Genomic DNA, 24,995 nt, shown 5'->3' with positions numbered 1-24,995 from the left:
ACATAAAGAGACTCCACATCCAAGTAGCACCTTCAGGTGTTCTAGGAGCATAAATGACACACATCATTTTCGGACTACCTATCACACTTTTGAAGGCCCTAGAGCACCAAGACAATGGAAACGCCCACAAAATGACCCCATTTTGGAAAGCAAACACTCCAACGTATATTCTATGAGGCATTATGGGTCTTTTGAACATGTCATTTTTTCCACAAGGTTTTGGAAAATGTGGGAAAAAAATGAAAACCTTTATTTTTTTTACACAAAGTTGTCAATTTATAGGATATTCTTAACACATAGCATGTACACAGCAAAAATGACACTCAAAATACATTCTGCCACTCCTCCTGAGTATGGCAATACCACATGTGTGAGACTTTTTCACAGTCTAGCCATATAGAGGGGCCCAACATCCAAGGAGCACCATTATGCGTCCTAGGGACATAAATCACACACATAAATTCCTGACAACCTATCACATTGTTGAAGGCCCTAACACATAGCATAATACATACCAAAATACATTCTGCTGAGCAAAGGATAAACAAAAGATTACCTGTGGTTTTAGCAGTGCAGTGGTCCAGGCAGCAGGCAGGAACGTAGACAGCGACAGTGAAAGGATTGTCCAGGCAGCAGGCAGGAATACTGTCCTTAGTCAGTACAGGCAGAGATATTGTCAGCACAGCCAAAGCATTGGTCCAGGTAGTAGGCAGGGATATGGTCAGCAGCAGGGAAAGGATTGTCCATGCAGCAGGCAGGAATATTGTCCATAATTAGTACAGGCAGCAGGCAGAGATATGGTCAATATAGCCCAAGTATTGGTCCAGGCAACAGGCACATGTTCCATAAAAAGTCCTGGGTCAGTGCAGGCAGGGAAATTATCAGCACAGCCAAAGTATTGGTCCAGGCAGCAGGCAGGGCCATCAAGCTTAGGGCCTCGGTCGGGAAAGAATGGGGACAGGGGTAGAGGCTTCTCCCACCCAAATCGATTGAAGCCTCCGGACTCCAGTTCATGTTCACTTCCATGTTCCGAGATTACATACCCAGAGAAAACCAAAAACTGGTTTTCTCATATCAGAACACTATTCTGAAGCCCCTCACAAAAGTGAGACCCCTGTGTCATTTTGAATCCCACTACTACAGTAGCAGGGCGAAAAATCTAAAGTCTATGTGGCAGGAAAAAAACATGGTCGTAACAGGCCGAGGTCAGTGCAGGTAAAAGGCAGAAATAGATGGTAGGTTAAGGCATAATCGATAAACAGTCCAGGGTTATTTCACGTGAAAGGCAGAAACGTGGCGGATAAACAATGTAGACGGCAGGCAGAGGCATAGTCGATATACAGGCCAGGGTCGGTTCACATTGATGGCAGTGATATGGTTGGTTGAGGCAGCAGGAAAATATTCAGCACAGAAATTGAAAAAAGGGAAATCGCAGTCTGATTGAAATATGGGCTAAAAGTTTAGGGCAGTGTGATAGAGTTTGAAGCAATCTCCGATGCATAGGCCAGGTTGGGAGGGACATTGGGCACAATGAAAACTGGTGTCTATCCTAATTCCTTTTTTGCTACACACCCGACACTTTTTTTGGTGTCTTTTTCAGGTTTCTGATGGTGGAATATGGTAAGGGAAATGGCACTCATGAAGTCTGCTGACACAATCAGAACGAATGCTTTCTGGGGGGGATCCTTGCTGGTAAATCAGGGCAGTGGCAATATCTTCAATAAACTGGAGGAAGGGGATTGGTGTTATTGTTGATTTTTGATAGGTGACATATGTGTTGTAAATGGCCAAATGGAAAAAGTAAACTGCAACTTTTTTGTACCAAAAGTGGGACTTTTGTGTTGGGAGATAGGGCTGCAGCATTTGGTCATTTAAATCCACCCCCCCCCCCATGTACTTATTGTACTCGTGGATACAACAAGGCTTTCGAACGGGACTGCATCTTCTTCGAAGTTCCACTGAGGTGTCATCGTGGATGGTGGACATGATTTAAACGTCCTTACTATCCCTCCACTTCAAAGCCAAAACTTCCTCATTCCTAAGGCTTGCGGATTCCCCGTTTTGTAATTGAGTGGTGACAAGACGCTGCGGGAAGCACTTCCGTTTTTTTCTTACTGTACCACAGGTCAAGGTTTTATTCAGGTACAGGTGGCGGAAAAGGGGCAAACTGGTATAATAGTTGTCCATATAAATGTGGTACCCCTTTTGCAACAGTAGGAAAGCTAGGTCCCAGACAATCTTCCTACTTATTCCCATGTACGTTGGGCACTCAGGGGGCTGGAGCTCGGAGTCTCTGCCTTCGTACACACGAAAGGCCAGTTTTACTTTCACATAGCTTGTTTAGTTTTAAGCCGTACCTAGCCCTCTTGCTGGGAATGTACTGCTTAAATCCCAGCCGGCCTGTGAACTAGACCAGTGATTCGCCCACAGCGATGTTTTGGTCAGGGACATAAACTCCGGGAAACCGCTTAGAAAATAAATCAATTAGGGGGCGAATTTTATAGAGTTTATCAAAATTGGGATCATCTCGTGGAGTGCACTGCAAATTATCATTGAAATGCAGGAAGCGCATTATAATGTCATAGCGAGACCTGGACATGACCGATGAATATAGGGGCATATGGTGGATGGGTTTGGTGGACCAATAGGAATGCAACTCGTTTTTTTTTAAGCCCCATATTGATGGTAAGGCCCAAAAACACTTTTAGCTCTTTTAATGTTAGGGGTCTCCATTCAAAAGGACGGGCATGATAATATGAGGTGGGGTTGTTCTCTATGAACTGTTGGGCAAAAAGATTTGATTGGTCCACAATGCCTTGAAGGAACTCAATAGGGAAAAATAAATTAAAAAAATCAATCAGAACAAAATTTTCGGTGTTGACCTGCAAACCTGGCTGTGCTGTGAAGGGGGGGATTGTCGCTGACCCAGAGCTAGAAGGCAGCCACAATGGTTTTGCCAAGGCATCCGGAAGCTGCATTTGGGCGCTGCTGGTGTCTGCCTGGTTTTCAGTGCGTCGTCTTTTAGGCCGAACTTCTTCCTCCTCCAATTCGGTCCGTGATGTAAAGCCTTCAAAGGGCTCAGTATCTGAACCAGATTCAGAACTGGTTTCGGCATTGGACAGTAAGAGCTCCCCGCTGCTCTCATCTGTCAGGGTTAAAAATTGATATGCCTCTTCGACAGTGAAAACTTTTTTGGACTTGGACATGGTGGCTGTATGAAGGGTGACAGGTACTCGGGTACTTTGCTGGGAAGGTGACAGGCAGGTGACAGGTACTCTGGTACTGATGAGCAGGTGGCAGGTACTCGGTTACTCTGATAGGCAGGTGACAGGTACTTGGGTACTCTGATGGGCAGGTGACAGGCAGGTGACAGGCAGGTGATAGGTACTCAGGTACTGATGAGCAGGCGGCAAGTACTCGGGTACTTCAGGTGGCAGGTACTCTGATGAGCAGATGGAAGGTACTTGGGTACTCTGACAGGCAGGTGGAAGGTACTCAGGTACTCTGATAGGCAGGTGACAGGTACTCGGGTACTCTGATGGGCAGGTGACAGGCAGGTGATAGGTACTTGGGTACTGATGAGCAGGCGGCAAGTACTCTGGTACTTCAGGCCGCAGGTACTCTGATGAGCAGGTGGAAGGTACTTGGGTACTCGGATAGGCAAGTGACAGGTACTGGGGTACTCTGATGGGCAGGTGACAGGCAGGTGATAGGTACTTGGGTACTGATGAGCAGGCGGCAAGTACTCGGGTACTTCAGGCGGAAGTTACTCTGTTGAGCAGGTGGAAGGTACTCGGGTACTCCGATAGGCAGGTGACAGGTACTCGGGTACTCTGATGGGCAGGGGACAGGTACTCGGGTACGCTGATGGGCAGGTGACAGGTACTCAGATGGGCAGGTGACAGGTACTCTGGTGACAGGTCCTCTTTATTTGGTGGGGGCAATCAGGGCACAGTAATATTCACAGTACTGTGGTAACTCACTGTTTCCAGGTCTCCTTCTCACACTGGATCGGTGTGTGAGAAGGAGAACCTGGTAACAGTGAGTTACCACATCTTTGTTGACATTTGTGACTGGCTGTGATTGGACACAGCCGGTCACGTGGTAAAAAGCCAGTTTCATTGGTTCTTTACCTAGATCGGGGATGGTCTCTGTCCGAGGGATGAGCCTCGTCCCCGATCGCCATGCTGCGTGTCCCCGGGGGCGTGCATTGAGGAGAGAATGAACGGCTCGTGCTGGAGCCGCTCATGTGATCTGCTGTGATTGACACAGCCAATCACATGGTAAACTGCCAATATTCATTGGCTGTTTACCTTGATCGGGGATGGGCTCTGTCCTATGGTGGCACATGTGGAAGAGTCCAGAGTGCCAGTGGGGAACCCCAGAAGTGGAGGATGGAGGCTGTTTTATGCAAAACGATTGCACAGAGCAGGTAAAAGTAAAAGTGGGGAGACGTGTGAGCAAGTTGGGTGGGAGAGGGGCACTGGCACAGTAAAGGCTGTGCACATGACTAGGTGGTTTGAGATCAAGCAGTATGGGGGGGGACACTTTTTGCAACCTTGTGGTGAGAGAGAGGTCTGCAGGTGAGGTGGCGGAGGTGCAGGCGTGTTGACGAGTGTGGAGTCATACCTTCCTCTAGCTGCTGCTTGAGAACAGTGGGATGGAGACAACTGTGCAGGCCATCATCCTGAGGACACCATGATTTGCATGCAGTTTAGGTTAGTAAAGGCAATAGGGAGCTGGGGATGAGTGATAGGGCAAGCTGCTGTGCTGGGTATTGTCAAGTAACAGAGGCTGGGGAACTGGTCAATGGGAGGGGGTGTTCAGGGCAGGTGTGGGCAGTAGCCAGAGCTGAAAAAGAGAGAGTTGAGGCAGTTTCGCTATCTGTTTTTGAGTGTCAGAACAGAGGAAGGGCCCTTTCACATAGGCTTTCCGATCAGGTCCGTATGTCAGTTTTTCAGGCGGACCCTCCATTCACCCCTATGGAGCAATGGATGTCAGCATACCTGCCACTATCCGATCTGATCCTGTCCACCGAATCTAGACGGATGGTGACTCTATTTTCCATCCGTCTGGAGGATCGGATAAAAATGGACAGGCAGTCCGTTTTCATCCAATCTCCCCATAGAGGAGAGTGGGGATCTGACAGGTCTGGCTTAGTACAGTGAGTGGAGACAGACCTGTCATCCGCCTGCTCAGCTGAGATCAGCAGATCGATCCTCGCCGAGCAAGCCGATTCGCCCAGAGTGAAAGGGCCGGAAGTAGTTGATGTTAAAGCATTTCTATGGTCAAAATGTAAAATTATATATTAATTTCTACAAAATTATTTTAATTAGTTCTAACCTATTCCTATTAATCTGAATGGTCTTGAATTTTGTAAACTTACCCACACATTTGCTTCTTAGAGCTGTCCAATCACAGCGGGAGCAGCGCCCCGGCGGCGCACGCGTGCCCCCCGACATCTCCTGCACGAAATCAAGTACATGTACGGGATTTTTTGCAGCCAGGCCGCCCTGCCGCAGTATATATACGGCAGACAGTCTGGAAGTGTTTAATGTTTTGTAATTCCTCCAGTGGAAGTTTGACACTTTATTCCTTCAGTGGCACAGCGGAATTATTATTTTTTTTCTATTATTAAAGATATAGCAATGCATAGATTAGGAATGAGTTATTAGAAGGCAGCTCTTTCCTCTTAAAAGGTATAGCAACACATCAGAAGCCCCGCATTGTTTAAGGCTGGTCATCCATTATACAACTTTCTTGTACAACTTTCCTTTATATTTACGAAAACCATATTATATGAGGCTAAACCCAAACACTTTCAGTTTGTATGTGTGATCAGGCAGGCCCTTGCACTACATAGTTGAAGGTAAATCTAAAGGAAATTGAATAAGAAAACTGTATAATGTATGGCCAATTTAAGGCAGCTCAAATCCAGCAAATCAAGAAAAAAAAAAAACAGTTTTTAGATTAGTAATTGTTTTTTTGTGTGCTGACTAGCTGGAGAGTGTGCTGGGCAATTTTTGTAATACATGTGACATATACACATGCAGGTGCCCAGTAATTTGGAACTTGCAAGCCCAAAGCCCCTCTAGCTTTATTCATTATTTTTTTAAACTCATACCCTGTAACATCAAGTGATGCCCCATTGCTCAGACCCTCAGTTACTAACAGGGGGTCAGAACTGACCAAACAGATGCAGAAAATGAGAAGACTTTGTTGACAGCTGTACCAAACACTACAGTTTGGTAAATTCACCATGATGTGTGAGTGCTGACTGGGAGCAGACCCAGTGGAAGGATGGCTCTGAAGGATCCAGGTTCCAAAACCACGCAGAAAATGTACATCCTGTGTTCTGCAATGCATTTAAAAACTCTCTTTATTGACTGTGGAAAGGTCAGGCAAGAAGGAGAACAGGAGGGTATACTGGACAGCATAGGACAGCCAATGGAAAATCTGCATATATTAAAATATATGCAAACATTTTATCAGAAACTGACTGAAGTTCACATATATTTGTGTTAAATAAGCCATCACCAATCATGTAGGATCCTGGTTCTTGTCAATCAGTTTTTCATTTCTAAACCCATGTACACATAAATGTATTGTTTTTCCAGTTATGGAAATGACCTAATTTGCCTGCGGATATGTTTTCCAGTATTATGTGATTGGATATAAATGCTATATTCTCTGCCACTAAAGAGTGAGATATGATTTATCCACGAGAACTGCTGATTTATATTACAATTAGGGAACAAGTCTCATCAAATTATAAGCCTGTAATATTTACAATATTCATGCACACTTAATGTAACCATCTGGGAGATTGTTATATACAATATATTAAAAACCCATTCTTGTTGTTCCATTACACTATGCTTTAGTGTTCTTTGGAGAACCAAAGAATTTAAATGGATAGCTATAATATTCAAATTAAAAATCCCAGCCACTTGACATGAAAGAGAGGGATATTACAGTCAAATGGCGTTATTAGATATTGCAAAAGAACTACTAGCCATAGTCAAAAAACTAAGGATCACCCATAGTTAAATTAATTCAAGCAAAATGGAAAAGCACATTAAACATTATGTCTAAGATGGCAGTTCAAAAATGGCTAACCAGTGACCTTTTTGACACAATAAACATTTATTGAACTAAATCAGCCTTTTAAATCTTGGAGAGGTCCTTTTATATCATTTTCTATAACATTTAATTTCATATCTAGAGTTCAAGGTATGTTAACACAATTATTAAATTGTAGATATAACAAATAAAATAATATTGTGCATATTTCTCCTCTCACCCGTCACCTTCATATGCAGTATTCCTGGTGAGCGGATTTATTTCCAGGTTCCACACGGCTCATCACCCTACCCCACACCACCCATGAGCGCAGGAACCTCCGCTCAGCCTCCATTGATGAGTAGGCTATTGACAATCTGTTGCAGACCGAGCTAGACCGGGATTCATTATCGGTCCATTTGCTGAGTCACCATTTAAACATGGAGAGTTAGCCCTTTTGGGCTTGTCAAGGGCAAATTCTCAAATAAATTACGTTTGGTGAACGACATTTCCGCGCCTTATTCCTCCCACATCCCTAGTCTTAACTCACTGATTTCTTCCCAAGTGTTCTCTCTCAAGTATACATCCGTTGACTTAGCTATACATTCCATCATTAGCGTAGGCACAGGCGCATGGCTTTCTAAGGCGGACATTTCAGATGCTTTTAACCTCTTACCCATTGAACATTCCTTGTGGCAGCAGCAGCACGGCATCATATACAGTAAAGAGATTCATACTACTTCGCTACCAAACTGACCTTCGGCTCAAAGAGCAGTCCATGGCTCTTCAATACGTTCGCTCAGTCCCTCACCTTGATCAAGTGGCGGCTGGTGCTCAAAATCTTTGGGGGGCGCAAACAGAAAAATGTAATAGGCATTGCTTTGCGGCAAAAAACGCTGAAAAAATTGCGTGACTTTGAGGTCGCAAAAGTGTGAAAGGGGCCTTCAGTAAATAAGGTATAGTGTGCCCCCTTTCAATGCAGAGTGACCAGCATGCCCCCTTTCAATGCAGAGAGACCAGCGTGCCCTCTTTCAATGCAGAGAGACCAGGTTGCCCCCTTTCAATGCAGAGAGACCAGCGTGCCGCCTTTCAATGCACAGTGACCAGAGTGCCCCCTTTCAATGCACAGTGACCAGCGTGCCCCCTTTCAATGCACAGTTACCAGTGTGCTCCCTTTCAATGCACAGTGACCAGCATCATGACCTCTTTCAATGCAGTGACCAGCATACATGCCCCCTTTCAATGCAGTGACTAGCATACATGCCCCCTTTCAATGCAGTGACCAGCGTACATGCCCCCTTCAATTCAGTGACCAGCATACATGCCCCCTTTCAATGCAGTGACCAGCGTACATGCCCCCTTTCAATGCAGTGACCAGCGTACATGCCCCCTTAAATGCAGTGACCAGCAAACATGCCCCCTTTCAATGCAGTGACCAGCGTAAATGCCCCCTTCAATTCAGTGACCAGCATACATGCCCCCTTTCAATGCAGTGACCAGCGTACATGCCCCCTTTCAATGCAGTGATCAGCATACATGCCCCCTTTCAATGCAGTGACCAGCGTACATGCCGCCTTTCAATGCAGTGACCAGCGTGCATGCCCCCTTTCAATGCAGTGACCAGCGTACATGCCGCCTTTCAATGCAGTGACCAGCATGCATGCCCCCTTTCAATGCAGTGACCAGCGTACATGCCCCTTTCAATGCAGTGACCAGCATACATGCCCCCTTTCAATGCAGTGACCAGCTTACATGCCCCCTTCAATGCAGTGACCAGCATACATGCCCCCTTTCAATGCAGTGACCAGCGTACATGCCCCTTTCAATGCAGTGACCAGCGTACATGCCCCCTTCAATGCAGTGACCAGCGTACATGCTCCCTTTCAATGCAGTGACCAGCGTACATGCCCCTTCAATGCAGTGACCAGCATAAAATCCCCCAATGCAGAGATCAGCATGCGTGCCCCCTTCAGTGCAGTGACCAGCATACATGCCCCCAATGAAGAGATCAGTGTGCGTGCCCCCTTCAATGCAGTGACCAGCATACATGCCCCCAATGCAGAGATCAGCGTGCGTGTCCCCTTCAATGCAGTGACCAGCATATATGCCCCCAATGCAGAGATCAGCGTGCCTGCCCCCTTCAATGCAGTGACCAGCATGCATTCCCCCAATGCAGAGATCAGCGTGCGTGCGTGCCCACTTACTTACCTGGAGCAGCAGCGGCGGGGGGGGCTTCTCATCAGTGTACCGGCGTCGGCTTCTCCTCAGTCCCAGCGGCGCGTCTCTGAGTCCTCCCGCTCCCGCCTCCTCCTCGGCCAATGGCATGGGGTTTGCCTTGCGGCCAATCAGGAAGCGCGTATAGGACGCGTTTCCTGATTGGCCAGGAGGAGGATCGGTGTGACAATAGCGAATTTTCAATCGCTATTGTCACACAATGGGTGGGCCCGGGGAGCACTGCTCTGCTCCCCGGCTCCACCCTTTGCATCACCCTATTAGAGCCTCTGGCTCTAATCAGGCGATTGAAAAAAAAAACCCAATAAGCTCCATGCGTCCAGTGCCCCTGCATGCAGATTAGGGGCCGGACGCATGGATGGGGGGGGGGCGGCGCCCCTGCGCCCTCATTACACTGCCCGCCACTGCCTGGATCCTAACTCCAGGCGCAGTGGCAGAAAGTCGTCCATTACCTGGAAGACTTCCTGCTGATCGAACTGTCCGATGAGCCCCCCTCAGATTTAGACAAATAAGGGTAGTGTTCAGCAACCTCAACGTGCCCGTAGTGGAGCATAAAGTGGAAGGCCCTGCGCAGTCCATCACCTTCCTAGGAATGAACCTTGACACCTGCTCTAGGCAGGCCAGCCTACCCCTTAACAAACTGTCCCGAATTATGATAGTCATTCACGCCTTCACCACCTCACGAAGTTGCACCAAGAGACAGCTGCAGTCATTGTTAGGCATGCTGAACTTTGCTATGAAGATTGTTCCTCAGGGGCATTCCCCCTTCTTTTTCCATGCACAGGACCCAAATCAAACCATCAGGCTAGACCAGGCAGCTGCTGCAGATCTAGTAATGTTGGACAACTTCCTTGAGAACTGGAACAGCGTAACCATGTTAATCCCAGCAGCTTTAGCCTCCTCACCTCATATAGTAACAGATGCAGCAGACTTCACAGGCTTGGCTCCCATTTTTGGCACCTATTGGTTTGCAGGTCCATGGCCGCAGGAAATCCTTCTGGTCCCTGGGTTAAGCCAAACGTCCTCATTGTTCAAGCTTTACCCTATCGTCGAGGCAGCTCAGGACTGGGGACACACCTGGACGGGGCAGACCGTAGTCTTCTTGACTGACAACCTAGCCACGGCTGAGATTATCAACAAAGGCAGGTCCAAGTCCCTGGCCATCATGTCCTTCCTACGCAGGCTGGTGCAGATATCCCTTCACTACAATTTCAACGTGCACTGTACTCACATGCCTGGCAAGTGCAATCTCCCAGCAGACACACTGTCCCACCTCAATTTTCCATTGTATTTCTTACAGAGACCCGGAGCTGACCCAACCTTATTTCCTATCCCACCTTGGTCGCAGCTAAGGATGGGCTAAAAGACCACCTTCACAACCCTATACTGCTCATAAACCAGTCACTGTCACCCAACACGCTGAAGGCCTACCACACCGATTGAAACGCCTACTGAAAAAATTCCTAGCCACATGCCCTGGGACAGGCACAGGTCATATTAAGCACACCCTGGCCTTCGTGTCTTACTGCCACACTCATCTTAGCCTGTCCCACAAAACTGTCAGACTGTACCTAGCTGGTATCCAGCATTTCCTCTCCCTACAAGCCCCTGGGAAACCCTCCTGGTTTGCACCCATGTGGCCAAAGCATTACTGCATGGCATCCAGAAACATCAGCCTGTAGCCAGTAGCAAACGCTTGCCCATATCAAGTTTCACTTTTCGGGACATGTCAGCCATCCTGTCAGGCTGGCCAAATTAGCCATTTTCCTTCTCCAGTGTCATGTGACTCGTTAGTGTTACAAGGTCTCGGGTATGAATGGGGAGCAGGTGTGTTAAATTTGGTGTTATCGCTCTCATACTGGTCAATGGAAGTTCAACATGGCACCTCGTGGCAAAGAACTCTCTGAGGATCTGAAAAAATAATTGTTGCTCTACATAAAGATGGCCTAGGCTATAAGAAGATTGCCAAGGCCCTAAAACTGACATGCAGCATGGTGGCCAAGACCATACAGTGGTTTAACAGGAAAGGTTCCACTCAGAACAGGCCTCGCCATGGTCGACCAAAGCAGTTGAGTGCACGTGCTCAGCATCATATCTAAAGGTTTTCTTTGGGAAATAGACGTATGAGTGCTGCCAGAATTGCTGCAGAGGTTCAAGGGGAGGGGGTTAACCTGTCAGGGCTCAGACCATATGCCGCACACTGCATCAAATTGGTCTGCATGGCTGTCATCCCAGAAGGAAGTCTCTTCTAAAGATGATGCACAAGAAAGCCCGCAACCAGTTTACTTAGCAGACTAAAAACATGGATTAATGGAACCATGTCCTGTGGTCTGATGAGACAAATATAAACTTATTTGGTTCAGATGGTGTCAAGCTTGTGTTGTGGCAACCAGGTGAGGAGTACAAAGACAGGTGTGTCTTGCCTACAGTCAAGCATGGTAGTGGGTGTGTCATGGTCTGGGGCTGCATGAGTGTTGCCCGACACTGGGGAGCTACAGTTCATTGAGGGAACCATGAATGCCAACATGTACTGTGACATACTGAATCAAAGCATGATCCCCTCCCTTTGGAGACTAGGCCGCAGGGCAGTATTCCAACATGTTAACGACCCCAAACACACCTCCAAGATGACCACTGCCTTGCTAAAGAAGCTAAGGGTAAAGGTGATGGACTGGCCTGGCATGTCTCCAGACCTAAACCCTATTGAGCATCTGTGGGGCATCATCAAACAGAAGGTGGAGGAGCGCAAGGTCGCTAACATACACCAGCTCCTTGAAGTCGTCATGGAGGAGTGGAAGAGGACTCCAGTGGCAACGTGTAAAGCGCTGGTGAACTCCATGCTCAAGAGGGTTAAGGCAGTGCTGGAAAATAATGGTGGCCACACAAAACATTAACACTTTAGGCCCTATTTGGACATTTTCACTTAGGGTGTAATCAATTTTGTTACCAGTGGTTTAGACATTGATGGCTGTGTGTTAAGTTATTTTGAGGGGTCAGCAAATTTACACTGTTATACAAGCTGTACACTCACTACTTTACATTGTAGCAAAGTATAATTTCTTCAGTGTCGTCACATAAAAAGATATAATAAAATATTTAGAAAAATGTGAGGGGTGTACTTGTGTACTCGCATGTGTCATCACTCCATTGTGTATAGGGTTGGGTGCATATAGCAAAAACCCAAAAACCTTTCCACTGGAAGAAACCGATAACTGGGAATATTTATAAAGACTATTATTATTGTTACGCTAGACTATCAAGTCTGGCTTATGACTACAACAGTTCAAAATGCCATATCAGCAGCGTACACAGTGGTTTATGCAGATACATTTCTGGATTATGAACACACGTTTGAGCACCCAGTCACTTTGCATTTGTTTGTTTGTGGTGCTTGAACTCGGGCCTGGATCATTATAGAATGGGCAAGGTGTACTGAAAGTGAAGTGACTTTTAGTAATTTGATAATTAATGTGCAGTGCATACCACTTTGATTAATAAATAACAGTGCAACGTGAGCTAGAAATGGTTTCCGTGGTTTTAGATGTTTTGCCATATTATATCATATCTGTGCTATGAGGTGTGATTCAGGGGCAGACTGGGCCAGGGAGCAGGGTGCCAATTGCCACCGGGCCCATCTGTTCCCCCCAAAAAAGGCCGCCTCAGCCAGCACCGCTTTACTCACAGATGAGAGTAAATGACCAAGTATAAGTGAATTCTGCATTCTGGCCGGCCGAGGCCCGTTTTATGTTGTGCTGCCACTGTCCACTGGTTGCTAGGCGTGCCTGGCATCAAGCAACCAGTGAAGTCACGCCACCTCACCTAACGCAGAGCGAGCCCGGGGCCCCAGCAATTAGTGCGGAGGAGGATTTAACTTCCCCTACTGCTCTGCCCCAAGTGGTTTAACTCCACCCACCCCCTCCATCATCTCAGGCGGCATGTTCAGAGGAAAGGGAGGCTAAATAACTGCCAGGACTATAGGAGAGCTATTGTCTGGTCTGAGGTGAGGCTGACAGGAAAAAGGATCATGTGTGTCATAGGGAGCTGGGCACTACAGAGAAACCCATACAAAGAGGAGGGGACCCCCTGTGACCCCTTAGATCTCACGGGTTCATGCTGGGACTTGTAGTCATTCACTAGTTGGGGGGTCAGGTCCACCACCAGCTCTACTCCCCTACCCCCCACCACCACGATCCATCACTCTGCCACCACTGGCTCTACTCCCCCACACCCCACCCCCATGATCCATCACTCTGCCACCACCGGCTCTACTCCTCCAACCCCCCACCACCACGATCCATCACTCTGCCACCACCGGCTCTAATCTCCCACCCCCCACTACCACGATCCATCACTCTGCCACCACCAGCTCTACTCCCCCAACCACCACCACCAGGATCCATCACTCTGCCACCACTGGCTCTACTCCACCACCCCCCCCCCACTACTATGATTCATCACTCTGCCACCACCGGCTCTACTCGCCCACCCCACCACCACCTACAATAATTATGCAGTATTTTGTGGGTATGAGGACTGTAGACTGTGTAAAGTTCACCACTTCCCGACTGCCCCACACAGATATACTGCTGTAGGGTGGCCACTCTGTGCTGGATCATGTATCGGTTATGTGACCAGTGCTTCTAGGTAGGGTGTGCATCCGCTGCCCTGGCTGTGCTGTGATTCGTTACAGCACAAGCTGATCAGCGGATCCAAGGCCAATGATTGATTGTTGGGACCCGCTGATTGGCTCAGTGATTCACGGAAGAAAGCTCTGTGTTGGTAAACAGCACAGAGCTCTCTACACTGACAGTGGATTTTGCTGTGTTTTTATTCCCTACAATGCAGGGAAAAAACAGCAAGATTGCTTAGTAAAAGCAGTACATAATACACACATTATACAGGCACACGGGTAACCCCTAGATTGCCCTGAGATGTTACCCCTTCCCAGCCACCCTTTTTAGCACTGATCACTGCATTAGTGTCAGAATTGGTGTCATTGTCAGTTAGTGTCCCTCCCACTCAGTGTCTGTTAGTATCTGATTGTACGCTACACTATTACAGTCCCATTGTAATTTGCTAATTCCCGCCATTACTAGTATAAAAAAAAAAATTCCAGAGTATATCCCATAGTTTGTACAGTAGATGCTATATACTTCACACAAACCAAATAATATACAGTTATTGGGATTTTTTTCTACCAAGGGCATGTAACAGAATACATTTTGGCCTAAGTGTATGAAGTTTATGAATTATTTTTAATTGGATATATTTTATAGCAGAAAGTAGACATTTTTTGGGTTTTCAGAATTCTCATTTTTTTAGTTTATAGTTTAAAAAAAAAAAAACAGTGGTGATCAAATTCACCCAAAGACAGCTCTATTTGTGTTAAAAAAAATGATATAAATTGAATTTAGGTACAGCATTGCATGACGGCACAATTGTCAGTTAAAGTAGCACAGTGCTGAATAGGAAAAAATGGCCGGTTATGAAGTGGGTCCTTATTCTCAAGTTCCAAAGTTGGGAAGTAGGCCCTTCTACAACCTTGTTTAGCCAATTTGAATTTTTACATTCTTTATTAGCTTGAGGCATCTATCCTATGTGTGTTTTGTAATAAAAACTGGCGTGTATTTGCGTATCTGTACGGGGGGAAATGTTAACGTTTAGTGATCCAGCGATGCGGTGGACATCTCCTTGTTCTGTGTGTGTTTCTCCCTCTCTCTCCTCCCTCTCACTCTTTCCCCCTCCCTCTTTCTCCCTCCCTCTCACTCTCTCCCTCTCTCTCCTTCCTCTCACTCTCCCTCTCCTCCCTCTCACTCTCCCTCTTCTTCCTCTCACTCTCTCCCTCCCTCTCCCTATCCTCCCTCTCACTCTTCCTCTCCACCCTCTCACTCTCCCTCTTCCTCCTCTCACTCTCTCCCTCCCTTTATTGCTCCCTCACTCTCCTCCTTCTCACTCTTTCCCTCCCTCTCACTCTCTCTCTCCTCCCTCTCACTCTTCCTCCTCTGACTCTCTTCCTCCCTCTCACTCTCCTCCCTTTCACTCTCCCTCTTCTTCCTCTCATTCTCCCTCTTCTTTCTCTCCCTCTCCTCCCTCTCACTCTTCCTCTCCTCCCTCTCGCAATCTCTCTTCTTCCTTTCACTCTCTCCCTCCCTCTCCCTCTCTTCCCTCTCACTCTTCCTTTACTCCCTCTTTTTCCTCTCACTCTCTCCCTCCCTCCCTCTCTTTCTCCCTCCCTCTCCTCCCTCTCACTCTTCCTCCCTCTCACTCTCCCTCTCCTCCATCTCACTCTCCCTCTTCTTCCTCTCACTCTCTCCCTCCCTCTCCCTCTCCTCCCTCTCACTCTTCCTCTCCTCCCTCTCACTCTCCCTCTTCTTCCACTCACTCTCTCCCTCCCTCTCCCCCCTCTCCTCTCTCTCACTCACTCACTCACTCACTCACTCACTCACTCACTCTCCTCCCTCATCTTCCTCTCACTCTCTCTTTTCCTCTCTTTCTCCCTCCCTCTCCTCCATCTCACTCTCTCCCTCCCTCTCCCCCTCTCATTCTCCCTCTCCTCCCTCTCATTCACTATCTCCCTCCCTCCCTCCCTCTTATTCTCCTTCCCTCTCTCACACTTGTAACGCTCCGGCGTTTGTTTAGTGAACTGGATTTGCAGCTGCAGAATTTCCACTCAGTAGTCGTGTAGAGATGTGTTGAATTACCATATCCAACTCTCCAGACTCATCATTGTGGCCCAGCCTGCCTCAGCATGCAAATATACAGACACTCAGATAAGATGTTCCTGGAGTGATAGGTTGTATACGATAGTATAGAGGTGATGTGCTGAAAGGACAGGCGTGAGTAGTGATAGCAATGATAGGCACTCAATAGTAATGTTCAGGAGTGTTAGCAGATGGTGATAGATAGTATGCAGATAGGTTAGCAATCATGTACAAGTAACAGGTGGTAGGGGACAGCAGATGAAGTGTACAGGAATTGCTAACTTAGTGCAAGGATATAGATGGTAGTAGACTCAAGAGCTAGCAATCTATGTAACAGTGCAGATGATAGAAATAGTAATGCATAGATAGCAACAGTCTTTAGTATGCAAGAGTAGATAGTGTAAGTTGATAGGAAGGAATCCCCTGTGGGGTACTTATCACTAGTTGTTTTAGAGAGATGAGGGGTCCGGTAATGAGATAAGGATCAGGTAGCGAGATACAGGATCAGTAGCGAGATACAGGATCAAGTAGCGAGACTCCGGTCTATCCAGATACTGGGGAAATAGCTGGAGGCTTCGGCAGCGTCAGACAAGGCTGTATAACAAGCGGTTTGCACGAACACCTTGTGAGTGAAAGCCGGCGATTGAAATAGCCGCTCAGAGCGGCGCCTAGTGATGACGTCATGCGGCTTAAAGAGATAGGCAGGTATATGCATTCCACCTAGCTGAAAAGGTGGGACGCAATGCGGAAGAAATGGGCTGGAAGGGTACCGAAGGTACCAGAATCTTACAGTACCCCCCCTTAAGGCCGGCTCCGGAAGGCCTATAGCACTGGTCTCTCCAGGTATTTGGAGTGGAACCTTCGTATAAGCCTGGGAGCGTGAACGTCAGAAATATCCAACCAGGTGTCGTCTTGGGTCCATAGTTTTTCCATCTTATGAGATATTGGAGTTTCCCTCTGTGGATACGAGAATCCAAAATCTCCTTAATCTCAAATTCTTCTCCGCCCTCAACTTGTACTTGAGGTGGAGGCGAGATGGTAGGTCTTATTCCTTGGTTGGGAACATGTGGTTTCAGTAGCGACATGTGAAAGATGGGGTGTATTTTAAGATCTGCCGGTAAGGTGAGTTGAACTGCAGCTCTCCCAATGAGCTTCTCAATTGGGAAAGGTCCTAGAAACAAAGGCCCAAGCTTTTTACTGGGGATCTTTAACCTTAAGTTTTTCGTAGATAGCCAAACGAGATCCCCAATAGCATATTGAGGAGAAGGTCTTCTACGGAGGTCGTAGTACCTTTTTGTTGGCTATGAGCATGTGAGATGGTGGTGTTAAGTAAACCCAGAGAGTCTTTTATTTGGGTAAGATAGTCAGAGGCTACTGGGTTACTTGATGGCAGGATGCGTGGTGGAAGAAGTTTGGGATGAAACCCATAGTTTAGGTAGAATGGACTTTGCTTAGTTGTACTGTGGGTTGCGTTATTGTAAGCAAATTCTGCCAGAGGGAGGAGGTCCACCCAATCATCCTGTAGGTATGAGGTGTAGCAACGCAAATATTGTTCAATACACTGGTTGACTCTTTCAGTTTGTCCGTTGGTCTGTGGGTGATAAGGGGAAGTAAGCTTCCGCTCAATACGCAGTATGCGACATAGAGCTTGCCAAAACTTAGAGATGAACTGTGATCCCCGGTCAGATAGGAGAGTCTTTGGAATTCCATGTAGTTTGAACACATGTTTCACCAGTAATTCCGCTGTTTCCTTAGATGAAGGTAGTCTGCGAATAGGAATGAAATGTGCCATCTTTGTCAGATGGTCCACTGACACTAAGATGGTAGTAAATCCTTTGGAAGGTGGTAACTCTACTATGAAGTCTAGAGACACAACTTCCCATGGAACTTTGGGTATTGGTAGACTGCAAAGTAGACCAAATGGTTTTGTAGTTTCAATTTTGGACCTTGCACAGATGTCACATGAGGAAACAAATTTCTGTACAGACGTCTTCATTCCAGGCCACCAAAATTGCCTGGTGAGTAAATTAAATGTCTTAGTCATACCCATATGTCCTGCCATAGGTACGTCATGTGATAGTTCTAAAATTTTAGTACGCATACCAGGAGTTTGTTGTCAAAGTAGAGGAAGCCTTCTGCATCAGCACTTAGTTGTGGTGGTGGTGAATCCAGTCCTAGACTGTGCAGAATCTCTTCCTTTAAGGAACGAACAACACCAATAATACGATCATGGGGTATTATAGGAAGTGAAGATATTTGAGAACGTTCATCCTGAGATAGAGGATAAACATGTCCGAAAGGTAGTTTACTGTTAGGGAGTAGATCGATACAACACTCATAGTCCCTATGGGGAGGCAATACTTGAGCTTTTTTCTCAAGGAAGACTTCAGACAAGTCCTGATAGCATGGTGGTGGTGTGATTTCATCCGACACCATGGACAGGATTTTTTTATAAGATTGGAGGTTACACGTGGTCTCGCAATAGTGAGAGGGGAAGGTTAGTGTCCGTGTTTTACAATCAATGTTTGGTTGATGTATGTGTAACCAGGGAAGCCCCAAAATAATGGGAAAATGTGGTGAAGGTAATACATCAAAGGTGGTGGTCTCAACATGAGACTGGTTAGTAGTAACAAGAAGTGCTTGTGTTTGATTGGTAATTGGACCAGAAGATAACGGAATACCGTTAATTGAACTGACAGAGACAGGGATAGGTTTTGAAATAATAGGTATTTTATTCAAGGCAACAAAACTAGTGTCAATGTAGTTCCCACAAGATCCTGTGTCGATCATAGCCTTGGTAGTGATTCTATTTTGGTCCCACTGTAAGATCAAATGAATGAAAAGATAGGGATTAGAAAAAGAAGTCGTTAATCCCCCCAGTAATGCATGTGAACGCTCAACCTCTTTTTTGAGGACAAGGGGACAGACGCTTATCAGATGATCAGCGGATGCACAGTACATGCAGAGATTTTGAGATTTTCTCCTAGCTCGTTCAACAGACGACAATGGTGGATGTATAATTCCTACCTCCATAGGAGTAGGGTCGGAGGACAAAAATCGAGAAGGATTGGGTAATGGTACTCCCATTTTCTCAGCCGAAAATCGAGAAGGATTGGGTAATGGTAATCCCATTTTCTCAGCCTTCCTTTCTCGTAACCGTCTGTCGATATTGATGCTGAGTTGTATTAAGGCATCCAAAGTGCCAGGTAAATCCGCTCGGGCGAGCTTGTCTTGTACGGCTTCGGATAACCCGAGCCTGAACTGGGTTCGTAGAGATGCGTCATTCCACCCTGAATCTAGGGTCCATCTCTTGAACTCTGCTACGAAGTCTTCAACAGGTCTCCTTCCCTGTTTTAAATCCCTCAATTGGGTGTCAGCAGTACTCTGCCTGTTTGGGTCTTCATACAGGCTAGAAAGTTCTGCTAGGAACGCAGGATAGGAGTTGAGAAGAGGGTCGTTTTTCTCAAAGAAGGAGTCTGCCCAAGCCCGTGGATCACCTGACATATATGATATAGTGGTACAGACTTTAATTTGGTCTGTATTGTAAGTACAAGGTTTTAAAATAAAAAGCAATTGACATGCGTTTTTAAATTCACAAAATTTTTTCCGATCACCTGTAAACACTTGTGGAGGGTTTATTTTGGGCTCACGGGGTTGAGCAGCAGTGAGCTGTGATACACGGGCTATCTGCTGTCTCAAAATCTGATTTTCTTTTTGCACTTCGGTAAGAGAAACAAGTAATGCATCTACCTTTTGTAATGCAAATATAAAGGGTTCGCGCTTAGGATAAATGGGTGTTAATGCTCCAAAATCAATAAAAATAACTATATAATAATTGAATAATTAAATCAATATAAGCTGCTGCAGGTAAAAAAGGTAATACCTCTCAAACAATAAAACAACTATGTACCTGCGCTGCTTATGTGTAAACACCTCAAAATATATGTGATTATATAAAGTGCTAGTGCAAAATTATACTGAGTGCAGCCTTAAAAAAAAACTATATGTATATTACACAAGTACACACAATAAATATCAGTTATGAATACCATATATGAAAATACCACATAAAAAAAAAACTTGTGCAAATAAAAAACTTATAAATACAAATATGTATTATATACTATATAGTCCATGATAATGTTAAAGTGAAAAAAAGTCTCTGTGCTTAATTTAAGTGCTTCGTGCTCCAATAATATTAAAAAGTGCTCGTGCTCAATCCAGGTGAAGTGGTGCTCCCCTCTCAGCTCCCCACTCACCAGAAGTTGGATGAAAAAACGCCTTATCAGTAGATAAAATGGAGTAGATCCCTCACTGGATCGCCAACAGGAACAAGGTACCGCACCACAAGCCTCTCACTCTATCTCCAGGTTATGTTCTCACGATTCATAAAAAGAAAGGGCCATCATCGTGCAGTATATAAGACTTGTTTATTCACACGCAAAACCAAATAACACTTACACTGTACAGGAAAAATTATCGCCTTGTGCAAACCCGCGGGACGCCAAACAAATGGCCGTGCGTTCCACCCGCGTAACCGGAAGCCGGAACCTTTTGTGTTAGGTGCATCACATGTGTCAGACAAGGCTGTATAACAAGCGGTTTGCACGAACACCTTGTGAGTGAAAGCCGGCGATTGAAATAGCCGCTCAGAGCGGTGCCTAGTGATGACGTCATGCGGCTTAAAGAGATAGGCAGGTATATGCAGAAAGGAAGAAAGATCCGCGCTTAGGATAAACTATATATAAAATTGTGTGTAAAAAGTATGAATAAGACACTAATGGCTGCTGCCCACTTCAGAAGATGCACCCCCAATGGGGGAGCGTCAGGTATATATGTCAAAAGGGAAGTGATTGGCACTGCCGGGAAAGTAGGTTAATGGGAAATCTGGGTTAGGCTGCTATAGTCTAAGACCAGGTTCAACCAATGTAAATGCACATAGAATGTATGTGGGAATAAAGACGGTATAAATAAAGGAATGTAAAAACACAATGCGTGTGTAGTGTGTGTATATAAGATTGACACTGTGTGCTAATATCCTATAGCAAATTCAATAAATAAATAATGAATGTGTTCACTGCCTTATATGCTTGTAGAAAATCAACATAAATATATATATAAATATAAATATATAGATATAAAGGCATAAAAAATAATAATAATAAATAGTGGTGATATAAAGTGTTGATGTGCAAAAAGACCGAATTGTCATAACCATCTATTCGATAAAGTGCAAATGCATACTCATAAACAATGGAAATAAATAAGTGAGTGAACTGTGTGCATCCCACACTGGTGACAGTATTAAAACTAATAAATAAATAAGTGCAGCCGTGCAAAAAACTATATAAATTATAAAGGTGAGGACCATATAAACTCAAATGGTCAAAAAGCAAGTTCAGTGTATTTTCAAAATTGTCCAAAAATCGTGCAATCAGAGCTGGTACAGAAGTCCTAAAAATCTATAGTCCATAAAGAGATGGAATAAGGTGCTCTTTTTTTCTCTATGTAGCCGGGAGTGCAGTGAGTGGTCGGAAGATAAGGTGCTCCCCTACTCCTGGGGTCCTGTGCTTACCGGATGTCCGTACCCCTACAGGGGTAAATGGCGGGTCGATAACAGGGATCGCTCCCATACACCGGCAACCTGGTTGAAATGGGCTGGAAGGGTACCGAAGGTACCAGAATCTTACAACACTCTTCCTCTACTCCCTCTTTTTCCTCTCACTCTCTCACTCCCTCTCTTTCTCCCTCCCTCTCCTCCCTCTCACTCTTCCTCCCTCTCCCTCTCTCCCTCTCCTCCCTCTCACTCTCCCTCTCCTCCCTCTCACTATCCCTCTTCTTCCTCTCACTCTCTCCCTCCCTCTCTTTCTCCCTCCCTCTCCTCTCTCTCTCTCTCCCTCTCTCTCTCCCTCACCTTCCTCTCACTCTCTCCTTTCCTCTCTTTCTCACTCCCTCTCCTCCATCTCACTCTCTCCCTCCCTCTCCCCCTCTCATTCTCCCTCTCCTCCCTCTCACTCACTATCTCCCTCCCTTCCTCTCTTCCTCCCTCCCTCCCTCTTATTATCCTTCCCTCTCTCCTTCCATCCCTCCCTCTCTTCCTTCTCACTCTCTCTCTCCCTCCCTCCCTCTCTTTCTCTGCTTCCTCTCACTCTATTCCTCCCTCCCCCTCTTTTTCCTCTCACTCTCTCCCTCCATTTCTCCCTCCCTCTCCCTCTCTCCCCCCTCTCACTCTCCCTCTCTTTTCCCTCCCTCTCCTCCCGCTCACTCTCTCCCTCCCTCTCTTTATCCCTCCCTCTCCCTCTCTCCCTCCCTCCCTCTCTTTCTCCCTCCCTCTCTCCCTCTCCCTCCCTCTCACTTCCTCCCTCCCTCTCTTCTACTTCCTTGCCTCCCTCTTTCCCTCCCTCTCCAACCTCCCTTTTCCTCTTTTCATTCTCTCTCCCTCCTCACTCTCTCCCTCTCCCTCCTCCCTCTCATTCTCTCTCTCTCTCTCTCTCTCTCTCTCCCTCCCCCCTCTCCCCCTCCCCCTCTCCCTTCCTCTCTTTCCTTATCACTATCTCACTCTCCCTCTCTTTCTCCCTCCCTCTCCTCCCCCCTCTCACTCTCTCCCTCCCTCTCTTTATCCCTCCCTCTCACTCTCTCCCTCCCTCACTCTCTCCCTCCCTCTCTTTCTCCCTCCCTCTCTTTCTCCCTCCCTCTCTTCTCCCTCCCTCTCTCTCTCCCTCTCCCTCTCTCCCTCCCTCTCCCTCTCCTCCCTCTCACTCTTCCTCTCCTCCCTCTCACTCTCCCTCTTCTTCCACTCACTCTCTCCCTCCCTCTCCCTCTCCCCCCTCTCCTCTCACTCACTCACTCACTCACTCACTCACTCACTCACTCACTCACTCACTCACTCACTCACTCACTCTCCTCTCTCATCTTCCTCTCACTCTCTCTTTTCCTCTCTTTCTCCCTCCCTCTCCTCCATCTCACTCTCTCCCTCTCTCTCCCCCCTCTCATTCTCCCTCTCCTCCCTCTCATTCACTATCTCCCTCCCTCCCTCTTATTCTCCTTCCCTCTCTCACACTCTTCCTCTACTCCCTCTTTTTCCTCACTCTCTCACTCCCTCTCTTTCTCCCTCCCTCTCCTCCCTCTCACTCTTCCTTCCTCTCCCTCTTCCTCTCACTCTCTCCCTCCCTCTCCTCCCTCTCACTCTCCCTCTCCTCCCTCTCACTCTCCCTCTCCTCCCTCTCACTCTCCCTCTTCTTCCTCTCACTCTCTCCCTCCCTCTCTTTCTCCCTCCCTCTCCTCTCTCTCTCTCTCTCCCTCCCTCTCTCTCTCCCTCACCTTCCTCTCACTCTCTCCTTTCCTCTCTTTCTCACTCCCTCTCCTCCATCTCACTCCCTCCCTCCCTCTCCCCCTCTCATTCTCCCTCTCCTCCCTCTCACTCACTATCTCCCTCCCTTCCTCTCTTCCTCCCTCCCTCCCTCTTACTCTCCTTCCCTCCCTCCCTCTCTTTCTCTGCTTCCTCTCACTCTATTCCTCCCTCCCCCTCTTCTTCCTCTCACTCTCTCTCTCCATTTCTCCCTCCCTCTCCCTCTCTCCCCCCCTCTCACTCTCACTCACTCTCTCCCTCCCTCTCTTTCTCCCTCCCTCTCCCTCTCTCTCTCTCCCTCTCCCTCCCTCTCACTTCCACCCTCCCTCTCTTTCTACTTCCATTGCCTCCCTCTTTCCCTCCCTCTCCAACCTCCCTTTTCCTCTTTCTCATTCTTTCTCCCTCCTCACTCTCTCCCTCTCCCTCCTCCCTCTCATTCTCTCTCTCTCTCTCTCTCCCTCCCCCTCTCCCCCTACCTCTCTCCCTTCCTCTCTTTCCCTCTTACTATCTCACTCTCCCTCTCTTTCTCCCTCCCTCTCCTCCCTCTCACTCTCTCCCTCCCTCTCTCTCTCCCTCCCTCCCTTCCTTCCTCCCTCTCTTTCTCCCTCCCTCTCTTTCTCCCTCCCTCTCCCTCTCTCTCTCCCTCTCCCTCTCCCTCTCGCTCCCTCTCCCTCTCTCCCTCCCTCTCTCCTTCCCTTGCCTCCTTTTTCCCCTCCCTCTCCCACCTACCTTTTCCTCTTTCTCATTCTCTCTCCCTCCTCACTCTCTCCCTCTCCCTCCTCCCTCTCATTATCTCTCTCTCTCTCTCTCCCCCCTCTCCCCCTCCCTCTCTCCCTTCCTCTCTTTCCCTCTCACTATCTCACTCTCCCTCTCTTTCTCCCTCCCTCTCCTCCCTCTCACTCTCTCCCTCCCTCTCTTTATCCCTCCCTCTCACTCTCTCCCTCCCTCCCTCCCTCCCTTCCTCCCTCTCTTTCCCCTCCCTCTCCCTCTCTCTCTCCCTCTCCCTCCCTCTCACTCTCTCCCTCACTCTCTTTCTCCTTCCCTTGCCTCCCTCTCTCCCTCCTCCCTCTCATTCTCTCTCTCTCTCTCTCTCTCTCTCTCTCTCCCTCCCCCCTCTCCCCCTCCCTCTCTCACTTCCTCTCTTTCCCTCTCTCCCCCTCCCCCTCCATCTTTCTCGTTCTCCCCCCTATCTCTCTCTCTCTCTCTCTCTCTCTCTCTCTCTCTCTCTCTCCAGGCTCCCTCTCACTATCTCATTCTCTCTCCCCCCATTCTCTCCCTCCTCCCTCTCACTTTCTTTCATCAGTTACTCATTTTAATGAAGTTCTTCTTTAACCACTTCCCGCCCACCATATAGCAGAATGACAGCCGCAAAGTGGTTAAGTTATCCTGACTGGGCATCATATGACGTCCAGCAGGATAAGCTGCTCGCGCGCACCCACTCACATGATCATGAACCCTGCCCCTCCTCCCAGTATCCTCTTAAAGGGTCGGGAGGCGCCGGTGCCTATCGGTTTTTGTTTAATTATGTTTGCTTTTTTAGTTAAAAAAATGTTTTCCAAGCAATGCATGTATCTTTAATATATGTTTGTTGTGAATATCAGATTAAAAAGCTGTTCTCTATTTATTTATTTTAAACAGTCCTAAAACGTGAT

At 47.1% G+C, this 24,995-nt stretch overlaps 1 protein-coding gene and 1 pseudogene across 3 annotated transcripts in view; one reads left to right on the top strand and one right to left on the bottom strand.

Annotated features, from left to right (window-relative positions):
• Positions 1-24,995, bottom strand: part of LOC309554979 (uncharacterized protein) — a 227,616-nt gene that overhangs the window by 42,784 nt on the left and 159,837 nt on the right. The window lies entirely within an intron of this gene.
• Positions 15,829-22,519, top strand: LOC309544523 (annotated as a pseudogene). Its single transcript has 3 exons — positions 15,829-15,878; positions 21,928-21,994; positions 22,445-22,519. The product of its transcript is annotated as an uncharacterized misc_RNA (transcript).

This window comes from Pelophylax lessonae (assembly GCF_965119305.1).
Source record: "Pelophylax lessonae genome assembly, chromosome: 1".
In the NCBI taxonomy this organism is placed as follows: Eukaryota; Metazoa; Chordata; class Amphibia; order Anura; family Ranidae; genus Pelophylax; species Pelophylax lessonae.
Note: the sequence above shows the minus strand (reverse complement) of the source record. Positions and strands in the feature narration are given on the sequence as shown.